The sequence below is a fragment of the Giraffa tippelskirchi genome, chromosome 3 (assembly GCF_054371585.1).
Source record: "Giraffa tippelskirchi isolate mGirTip1 chromosome 3, T2T-mGirTip1v1.2.pri, whole genome shotgun sequence".
Classification (NCBI taxonomy): domain Eukaryota; kingdom Metazoa; phylum Chordata; class Mammalia; order Artiodactyla; family Giraffidae; genus Giraffa; species Giraffa tippelskirchi.
The window spans coordinates 142,773,842-142,785,316 of NC_137277.1; the positions used below are offsets into that span (position 1 = coordinate 142,773,842).

Here is an 11,475-nt window from a genome sequence, read left to right on the forward strand (position 1 = left end):
GAAACAAATCAGGGACATATAGAACAGGCTTATGGTTGCCAAGGGGGAAGGGATTAGGGGAAGGATGGAGTAGGAGGTTAGGGTTAGCATATGTAAACTTTTTTATGTACAATGGATAAACAACAAGTTCCTACTGTATGGCACAGAGAACTATATTCAATATCCTATGATAAACCACAATGAAAAAGAATATTTAAACAAAGACTATATATAAATGTATACCTGAATCACTTTGCTGTACAGCAATAATTAACACAACATTGAGAATCAACTATCATCCCTCAATTAAGAAAAATAAATACATATGTAAACAAACAAACAAACAAAAAACCATTCCTCACCCTCCAGCTCACATTTCAGGGCCATGGTATCTCTCCCAGGGAGGGGCAAGCCATGCAGTCTGAAGGTCAATGTGCTCGTTTCCACTCAGACCTCTTTGTGGAGTAGAGGCTCCTCTGCAGGCAGTGCACCCAATGTTGTGAGAACACTGAGCAACTGGATCACTCATATGTTGCTAGTGAGAATGAAAAATTATGTAGTCACTTTGAAGAAGAGTGTAGTGGTTTCTCACATAATTAAACGTGTTTTGTCATACAACCTGGCAATTGTACTCTTGGGCATTTATCACAAGAAAGTAAAAGTTTATGTTCACACAAAAACTTGTACACGAATGTTTGTAACAGCTTTCCTTATAATAGACAAAGCTGGAAACAACCCAAATGTCTTTCCATAAGTGAGTATTAAACAAATTGTGGTATATCATAAAATGGAATACTACTCAGCAATGAAAAGGAATTGACTAAACTTAGATGGATCTCAAGAAAATTATACTGAGTAGGGGAAAAATCCATGTCAAAAGATTACATACTATATGATTCCACTTATCTAACATTTGACCTAAACTGAAAGAGATGAAGAACAGATTAGTGATTGTCAGGGATTAGAGGTGAGTTGTTATGGCTTTAAAAAGGTAGCACAAAGGATCCTGATGATGTAATTGTTCTGTGTACAACTGTGGTTATAGTCACATGAGAGTACTCATGTGATATAATTGCATAGAACAAAGTACATATACACACAAATGAGTGTTTGTAAACTGGTAAAATCTGAATAAAACTTATGGATTGCACCAATGTCAATTTTGTGGTATTATACTACAGTGTAGGGGAGGAGAATTTGCCACCTCAAAATATGTATCTTTGGCATATTAATTATTTTAAGCTTGTCATTTTCTAAGAAACAGTAGCCATGAGAAAACTAAAAAAGAAGGAGGAGTTACCCCTTTTAAGAAACATTTGCTTTTATTAGGGAAATCTCCACTTTTAAGGGTGTCTCCCTGAATGTAGCAGGAAGAAGAGGATTTCCAAATCTATAGAAACTGTTACCAATAGAAAAGGCATAGACTTCAGTCTACATAACAACCTTATCCTTGTTTACTATGCTTTATCTGTTCTTTTGTACATTGTTCTGTTGCTAACTTGTGTGCAACTCTGCAACCCCAAGGACTGCAGCATGCCAGGCTTCCCTGTCCTTCACTATCCCACGAAGTTTGCTCAAACTCCTCTCCAATGAGTCAATCGGTGATGCCATCCAACCATCTCATCCCCTGTCACCCCCGTCTCCTCCTGCCCTCAATCTTTCCTAGCATTAGGGTCTTTTCCAGTGAGTTGGCTCTTCCATTAGGTGGCCAAAGTATTGGATCTTCAGCTTCAACATCAGTCCTTCCAGTGAATATTCAGGGTTGATTTCCTTTAGGACTGACAGGTTTGATCTCCTTGCTGTCCAAGGGACTCTCAAGAGTCTTCTCCAGCACCACAATTCAAAACCATCAGTTCTTTGGCACTCAGCCTTCCCATAACTGACTCTCCCCACTGTCAACATCCTGTTTTGTCTTTAGCAGAGGATGAAATTTAAGATGAGATATCTGGCCATTTTGGTGAATTAGTCAGTTTTCCTGGGTCTTTCCAGCATTTGTTGTTGTTGTTGTTGTTGTTGTTGTTGTTGTTCAGATGGTAAGTAGTGCCTGTCTTGCATCGGCAGGCAGATTCTTTATCACTGAGCCACCAGGGAAGCCCTCTCCAGCATATACATGTTTTTAAGCTTTGGTTTGATTTTTCTCCTGTGAATCTCTCTCATGTCAATTATATACTTAAATCAGCCAGAAGAACCTAGAAGGCAGAGGAAAATGTCTTCCTCCCCAAGAGCAGTAATTCAGGAGTTAACTATAAGAGAAACTAGGGAAAGGGCATCTGGGATTTCTCTGTATTATTTCTGAGAGCTACATGGGAATCTACACTTATCTGAAAGTAAAATGTTTTTTGATAAAGGTGAATTGAATGTCACAAAAAGTTGAATGGTTTTTGAATAAGCTGAGCTGAGATAGTCACGTTGTCACCACTCCTAAACACCTGAACCTGATAATTTTATTTCACCATATTTTGGCTCTTTATGACAAAAAAAAACCAAAAAATGCAGTGTGTGAGAGCCTCTTTGTCCTGCTATGATCCCCCTGGTTGCTAACAGATTAAGAAATTTATTCTGGTTAGTCACAGGTTGTGCTGCAAAAATGGTTTAACACTGTGCAAAATACATGTCGTGGTTTCCTGGGCATGGGATCAAATCCTGTCTTTGTCTCCTGCAAAATCTGTGACCTTGAATATATTATTTACTCTCTCAAAGTCAGGGATATACAATGGTGTAAGAATAATTTTTGTGAAAATTAAATGTGATACAATATGTCAATAAATGGCTTTATTAAAGGATCAAACAATCATTGCTATTAAGTAGAAATAAAGCCATAATGATATTCCTCAGCTCACCTAATCAAGTTCCTGAATTATATGAAAGAGAAATCTGAGGCCAGGAAAAGTGACTGTTGGAGACTAGACAGAAAGTAGCCTATTGGGTGAGGAGCAGGACACTGTCTTTGGAAGGCCAGTCCCGTTTTTACAAGAGAAAGATTTTAAGTATATGAAGGAAATCACCTCTTATTCTACTACTTTTTAATCTCCCACTGCACCCAGGTGATACTATACACAGTATACTTGTTTCATAAATGAGGACAGATTCAATTACCAAAGAAAATTGCTTAGGCAACTTCTAACAATATGCATTTATTTCACATACGGTTTTTTGTCATACTGTTAGTTTCAGATTAAAAACCAGCACCACTTTCTTCCGTCTGTCTCAATAGCAATACAGCAAACTTCAGTACTTGTAGACATTTTTTTCTAAATTTTCTTAAGCAGTGAAACAGTCAAGCCCCTCAGCCAATTTTTGTTTCATTAAAATCCAAATTGTGTCAGTATAGTCATTGTCTTTACTGGTGGAAAATGAGCTTTCTAGTTGTTATCCTTAACGGAAATTGACCTGATGTTAAAACTAGCAGACTTTCCCAGAAATATCTGGACATTTTACTTTCTCATTCTATTTCTGTAAAGTCATTCTAAATAAAAGTTTTAGTACACCTAAAACTAATACAAAGTTCTATGTCAGTTATATCTCAACCAGAAAAAAAAAAAAAAAATCACCACAGGTGTAAGCTATGTTTGATGACTGATCTGCAGACATTCTTTAGTCTTAGGAACCAAAAGGAGAAAAGAGTGTCCAAAGAGTGCTTCATGTCAGAGCCACAGATCTTTAGAAAAATGATGGTGGTGAAGCCAAAGGGGAGGCTAGTGAAAGGCAGATCAGAGAGGGACGGGCTTACATGGTGTAGAAGACATGCCCTCAATCTATGGCCAGAAAATACTTTGTGGGAGGGAGGATGAGGAGAAGGTATACAGTTCTCATAAGAAACCTGAAACCATAAATGCACCTAACATTGTGTATGTTTCACACATACATACTGTTTCCAACTGCACAAAATTCTGTTGAAATTAATAAAGAGAAGAACACTTTTAAAAAAAATCAACATAGGGATCAAAGATTCATCTATTTAAAAAAATTAGAATTTCTTTTTGTAGGAGTTTTAGTCCTCCAAGTCTGCACTAATTTATAGACCTGAATTTTCATATTCTTACCTGAACCAGTAATAAGAAATATATGTAAAAGAATGCCTTTTTCTGATCTCCTGTACTAGGAATATATTAATCTTTACTTACGCATGTTCTAATAACCTAATATAACTATGTAGTCTTATTCTTTCACAAGTTTCATAAAGTGGACCTGCTGTAACAACAACTTTCAACTCCTCAAGGTGTTACCCTGCTATGATATCAGCTTTCTTGGACCTGATTTTGTCACCAGAGTTCCCCAGGGCTTTGTAATAATAAAAACTTCTATACCCCCAGCACTTCAAATTTCTCAAGCGTGTTACCCCATATAACTTTATCCTGTGACTCTTTATAGAGGGTTTTGTCTTTGGGGGGTTATTTATTTATTGATTTTTTCTATTTGAAAGTGAGGATGAATACAGAAAAAGAGACTGCCTATGTTTTCAGAGGTGGAGCTTGGACCTAAATGCAGGAGTCCTTCCGATCTGACTCAGCTCCTTCCCTAACTGGTAATCAGCACACACAACCCTGAAAGCCCTGAGCTTTCCAGAAGGCTGCATCAGCCACTTCAGGACAGATTCCACCTGGACAGTCTTCCAGGGTGACATGTCACATCTCAGGAGACCATGTGCTCACTGCTTCATGTTCAAACATAAGCTGAATGACCAATTGAAGTGGATTCAGTCAAATAGGGGCTTAGACAAAAAGACTATGAAGTTCATTTCTAGAGGAAATTCTGTAATTATAACAAAATCAGTCTAAAGTTCAATTGTATTTTAGTAGATTACTTTCTCCTCTTTCTTCTTCCTGAAAAATTATGATTTTTTAAAATATGTTGTGTAAAAAAGTATTATAGAGGGACTTCCCTGGTGGTCCAGTAGTTAAGACTCCGAGCTTCCATGCCAGGGGTCATTAGTTCAATCCCTGGTTGGGGAACTAAGATCCAGCATGCCACGTGGCACAGCCAGAAAAAAACAAAAAGTATTACGGAATATAAATTTTTACCTCATTTTTTGAGTCAGTATCCTACTACATTAATAAATTCTTAGTTGTTTTTCTTGCTACCAGTTTTTCATCTCTACAGTTCATCCTTTATATACATAATTGTCAATTAGAAGGTCCTGCATTATGGAAATGTGCCTTATCTATGCTGTCCAGTACAGTAGCCACATGTAGCTATTAAGCTATTATGTGACTACAGTAATCAAGTGACTCAAATATTACTATTATTAATTTTAAGTAATTTTTAAGTAGCCACATGTGGCTAGTGGCTACAATATTTTACAACACAGCCTATATGACTATCAAAGTAATAATTCTAAAAACAACTCTGCTCCCTTGCTTAAATATCCATAAATTTGCCCAAGTCCATAGAATGTACAACACAAAGAGTGAATCTTAATGTAAATTATGGACTCTGAGTGATAATACTGCATCAGTGTAGTTTCATCAACTATAACAAATATACCATTCTGGTAGGGGATGTTGATAATGGAAACAGCTATGCATGTGTAGGGCAGGGATCTATGGAAACTGTACTTTTTGCTAAATTTTGCTGTTTCAAAAAGTAAAGTCAATTTTTTAGAATTTCTCCTGGATCCCATTTATACACATCAATATTTCTGAAGTTTCTCCTGGAAACAGTGACAGACTTTATTTTTGGGGGCTCCAAAATCACTGCAGATGGTGACTGCAGCCATTAAATTAAAACAGGCTTGCTCCTTGGAAGAAAAGTTATGACCAACCTAGGCAGCATATTAAAAAGCAGAGACATTACTTTGCTAACAAAGGTCCATCTAGTCAAAGCTATGGTTTTTCCAGTAGTCATGTATGGATGTGAGAGATGGACTATAAAGTTGAGCGCCGAAGAATTGATGCTTTTGAACTGTGGTGTTGGAGAAGACTCTTGAGAGTCCCTTGGACTGCAAGGAGATCCATCCAGTCAATCCTAAAGGAAATCAGTCCTTAATATTCATTTGAAGCGCTGATGCTGAAGCTGAAACTCCAATACTTTGGCCACCTGATGTGAAGAAATGACTCATTTGAAAAGACCCTGATGCAGGGAAAGATTGAAGGCATGAGGAGAAGGGGGTGACAGAGGATGAGATGGTTGGATGGCATCACCGACTCAGTGGACATGAGTTTGAGTAAACTCTGGGAGTTGGTGATGGACAGGGAGGCCTGGCGTGCTGCAGTCCGTGGTGTCGCAAAGAGTCGGACACGACTGAGCGACTGAACTGAACTGTACTGTAGAGGCTGTAGAGCTATTCCTAAGGAGTTTGGGGGTTTAAGTTAAGATGACAGGTTGAAAATTAATTTAAAGTGTCCTTATCTTTAAAATATGTGTGGTTTTTGCCATCCTTTATGTGATGAGGTCAAATTTCTGTTAATATATAACGGTTTAAAATTTCTTGCCATGTTGGGCCAAAGACAGTCTCTTCAATAAGTGGTTCTGGGAAAATGGACAGCTACGTGTAAAGAATGAAATTAGAACACTTCCTAACACCATATACAAACATAAACTCAAAATAGATTAAGACCTAAATGTAAGACCAGAAACTATAAAACTCTCAGAGGAAGACATAGGCAGAACACTCTGTGACATAAATCACAGCAAGATCGTCTATGACTCACCTCCTAAAGTAATGGAAATAAAAACAAATATAAGCAAATGGGACCTAATTAAACTTAAAAGCTTTAGCACAGCAAAGAAACTATAAACAAGGTGAAAAGACAGCCCTCAAAATGGGAGAAAATAATAGCAAATGAAACAACTGGCAAAGGATTAATTTCCAAAAAATACAAGCAGCTCATGCAACTCAATAACAGAAAAAAGGACAACTCAATCAAAATGTGAGAAGACCTAAACAGACATTTCTCCAAAGAAGACATACAGATGGCTAATAAACACATGAAATGATGCTCAACATCACTCATTATTAGAGCAATGCACATCAAAACTACAATGAAATATCACTTCACACCAGTTAGAATGGCCATCATCAAAAAGTCTACAAACAATAAATGCTGGAGAGGATGTGGAGAAAAGGGAACCCTCTTGCTTTGTTGGTGGGAATGTAAATTGTTATAACCACTATGGAAGACAGTATGGAGATTTCTTAAAAAACTAGGAATAAAATACCAGATGACCCAATCTCACTACTGGGCATATACCCTGAGAAAACTATAATTGAAAAAGACCCAAATTTTCATTGCAGCACTATTTACAGTAGCTAAGACATGGAAGAAACCTAGATGTCACTTGACAGATGAATGGATAAAGAAGTTGTGGTAAATATATACAATAGAATATTACTCAGCCATAAAAAGGAATGCATTTGAATCAGTGCTAATGAGATAGATGAACCTAGAGCCTAGTCTACAGAGTAAAGTAAGTCAGAAAGAGAAACACAAATATTGTATATTAACTCATATATATGGAATGTAGAAAGATGGTACTGATGAGCCCCATTTGCAGAGCAGCAGTGGAGACGCAGACATTGAGAATGGCTTACAAATATGGGGGTAAGAAGGAGAGGGTGGGACAAATGGAGAGAATAATATGAAAACAAATATAAAGTAGATAGCCAGGGAGATATTGCTATATGACTCAGGGAACTCAAGCCAGAGCTCTGTGACAACCTAGAGGGATGGGATGGGATAGAAGGTAGGAGGGAGGCTCCCCGTTAATCCATGTTGATGTATGGCAGAAACTAACACAATATTGTAATTATCCTTCAATAAAAAATAATTTTAAAAAATTCTTGCCATCAGCTAAAACAATAAAATCTTCCTACCTCCTTCATTGATTAATGGATGAAAAGTTAGTGCATTAATGAAGTCACTAATGAAATTAACTACTAACAATATGAGAAAATCTGGCTGAATGAAAGATTACAACCTCTGCTGCTGCTGGTGCACACTTCAGATTTGACACCCAATCAGTTTCTCTTTTGGGTATGAACGTCATAATATTTTGAGAACTAGGATTCACATAAGTATGTGGATACAAATGACAACAGTTTTTTAAAATTACTTTATGAGCTACGACAGAATAATTGTTGCCAGAATGTTGCCAAAAATGTGTTGGATGAAAAATAATTTTAGGTACTTGTTGGTGGATATTTTTATAACTGTGCCAGTTGCTGATAAGTAGAATCTCTGGCGTCATATGGTCAATGATACAATGTCTTTGACTTTCAAAGGAAAGACACATTAAATCACTTTTTCAGTGTATAAAGATAGTGGATGCTGTTCTTTACTTCATTATAAATATTGTCATTTTATCATGTAAATAAAATATAAACTAAATATTTAAACTCATTTGGATAATTACTCTTTTTCAATAAAATAAATAATACATTTGTCACCTGAAAAATTAACATTACACACAGAAGAGTAAGTAATCAGGTAGTGTTCTTAATTTCTATAATTGAATTAAACCATCTTGTGAGACCCTATCTCACTGATGGTGGGGAGGGAAATTACATTTAAATTTTCCAATTAAAGGCAATTCACATATTCCTGCTTCAGACTCATTTAAGTGAACATTGAGTCAATTCAAGATATACATCTCTATAAAAGCATCTCTCCCTCCTCCTTTTACCTACAATGGCTCTGCTTTCAAGGGAGGACTTTCAAAGCTTCATAGCAATGAAGCCAGATCTTAGTTTATCTGACCGTAAAAGGACTATCAAGCAAGCCTCCATTTGATTGGGGTTTATACTTTTCATTACATAACCTCTAGCTATGATGTCTCTATTTAGTTGAAAGATATCTTGTGATTTTTCGTTCAAAATGTGTACTTTAAAAAATACATATATAGCATTGCAATGGTAATGGCTACAAGAAATACTGTGTTTTGGACTCATTTGCATCTCCTCAATGACAGGCTTCACATTTTTAATAAACTTCTAAGTAGATCTTTCTCTTTTACTGTCTCTTTTCATTTGATTTCTCCATGCATTTTTCTCACTGTGGTGGGAGCAGCATTGCTGATAACAGTGCAAAATGTCTCAGAGACAAAACACACCTCCCTGGTCTTAGGTTGTTCTAAACTTTCATCATTAACATGAACACTGTCACTGATTTCAAGCATCTTATTTTTATCTACTGATCCATCTTCTTAGTTGTATTTATAATTTTAAATTGTTACATACTTAAACTATAAATTGACTGACAGAAAAAATTGTCCAAAACTTCCTACAATTTCAATATTTCTTAGTTATCAAAGAACATACTGTAGGAAATGGAACTAATATTTCTTCAACTCCCATCATAGATGAACTTTGATCACATTAGTGAACCAGTTATGTTTGCGTATATGCGCAACAGAACTTTAAGAAAAATAATAACATTGATTCAAATATTGTTATTTAAACAAGTTCCTCAAAATAACCTAACTCTGGCTGAGTCTCATGGGACTTAAGAAGGAAGTTCATGTTGTCCTGCTAGCCTGTCTTGCAGACCAAAACCAGGTACATAACCTGTGACATTCACATCCATGGAGGACACTCTCAGGCTCCCCTCAGAGTGCCCCCTGCAGGGGCTTTTGGCCCCAGTTGCTGAGCGTGCTGTCAGCAGGCGGTGTTCAGCTGTCACCTCCTTCAGGGTCAGCTTCCACTACAGGGAGCTACATCCTTCCCAGAGAGAACCCATAAGCTTCATCCATGTAGTTCTGGTCGTTCCAATTCGACACAAGACAACGCTGACAACATTTTAGCTCCAGGTCTCTCTCTGAGGTCTGCAGAGGTCATCGTGGGGCTGCTTTGTAGCTTGATTTCTCACTCAGCTCTATCCTGCCTCCTTTCCTTTCTTTCACAGTAAACATTCAACCTGTCTCAACACCTGCTTCCTTGAGAACTCAGCCTGCAGTAACATAATCTTATCTTTCTGAAATACACGAGTCCTGTTTCTTACAGTGCTGATGCTGCCATCACACAGAATTGTTCAATTTTCCAGTCACTTACAATACATAAAATGTTATAACATCTGACCCAGTGGTTCTCAATGGCTTGGAGAATATTTTTTCTTTTTTTGTTATGCTAGTATGCAGACCAATTAACTCTGGGGATGGACCCTAAGAATCAGTATTTTTTCAGAGTTTCTCCATGGGATTCTAAACTGCAATCAGGATTGAGAACATTCTAGGCTTTCAGGAAAAACACAATTGCAACCCAGGTGGCACAGTGGGAAACAATCTGCTTGTCAAGGCAGGAGATGCAAGAGACACGGGTTAGATCCCTGAGTCAGGAATAATTCCCTGGAGAAGGAAATGGCAATCCACTCCAGTGTTCTTGCCAGGAAAATCCCATGGACAGAGGAGCCTGGAAGGCTATAGTCCATAGGGTTGCATAGAGTCAGACTTGACTGAGTGACTGAGAACACACAATTAACCAAGGTGGAATAAAAGGATTCTGCTGCATATTCTTGTGCTGACACACCTTTCCACCAGCTGCCAGCCATTCTACACACACACACGTATCACCTCTGTTTTTGCTCATGTTCTAGTTACTATCTCATTTCCTTGCTTCTCTTCCCGAAAAACATCTTCTAAGAGTCTATTTTTTGTGCTTTCTTCAATTCAACACCTTCCGTTCTCTCCTCAGCCTACTTTAATCACTCCAACCAAAACTGCTCTTAACAAGATTACAGTGACGTCCACATTACCAGGTTCAGGGCTTAATTCTGTCATCATATTACATATCAGGAGCCTTTGACTCAGCCCCTCACTTCCTCCTCATTACACTGTCTTCTTTTTTAGCCTTTTTTTGTTTGTTTTTGCTGCACTGCAGCATAAAGGATCTTAGTTCCCTAGCCAAGGATCAGACCCATGCCCCCTGCTGTGGAAACATGGAGTCTCAGTCACTGAACCACGAGGGAGGTCCCTCTCATGACACTGTCTTCACTTGGAGTTCTGGAGAGCACCATCTTTAGATTTCCTTCTTCCCATAATGTTCCCTCCATCTCAGTCTTCTTTGCTGATTCTCTTCATCTTCCAGCCTCTACACATTACTTTACTGAAGAGTTCATTGCTTCACTTTGCTGTCTATAATTGCTGGTTAGGGAGTTATCCCAGTTTTACAGTTTTAAATATCATATTTATGCTTGAAATTCCTAAATATATATACTCAATGTCAATTCTTCCCTGAATTCCAAGCTTATTTATCCCAACTACCTAGTCTGACTGTCATGTCACACTTATCACGTGACAAAACCAAAGACATTTCCTCCCCAAACCTACGTTTTCAGCTTTCTCGATCTCAGTAAACAGCAACTCTAACCTCGATGTTTTTACTAAAATCTTTGAACTCATTCTTAACTGCTCTCTTTTTATTCAATTCCATAAATTGTTAGCTCTACTTTTAAAATATTTCCAGGTAAGATCACTTCCCATTACCACTATGTTGCCACCCTAACTAAACAACTGTGATCTCTTAAAATAAATCCCAGTGTCTTAGGGGTTTCCTAAGGCACTCTC

General features: G+C 37.6%; 1 protein-coding gene across 1 annotated transcript in view; it reads right to left on the minus strand.

The window, feature by feature from the left end:
• The window catches only part of LOC145540482 (uncharacterized), a 177,888-nt gene that overhangs the window by 79,579 nt on the left and 86,834 nt on the right, over positions 1 to 11,475 (minus strand). The window lies entirely within an intron of this gene.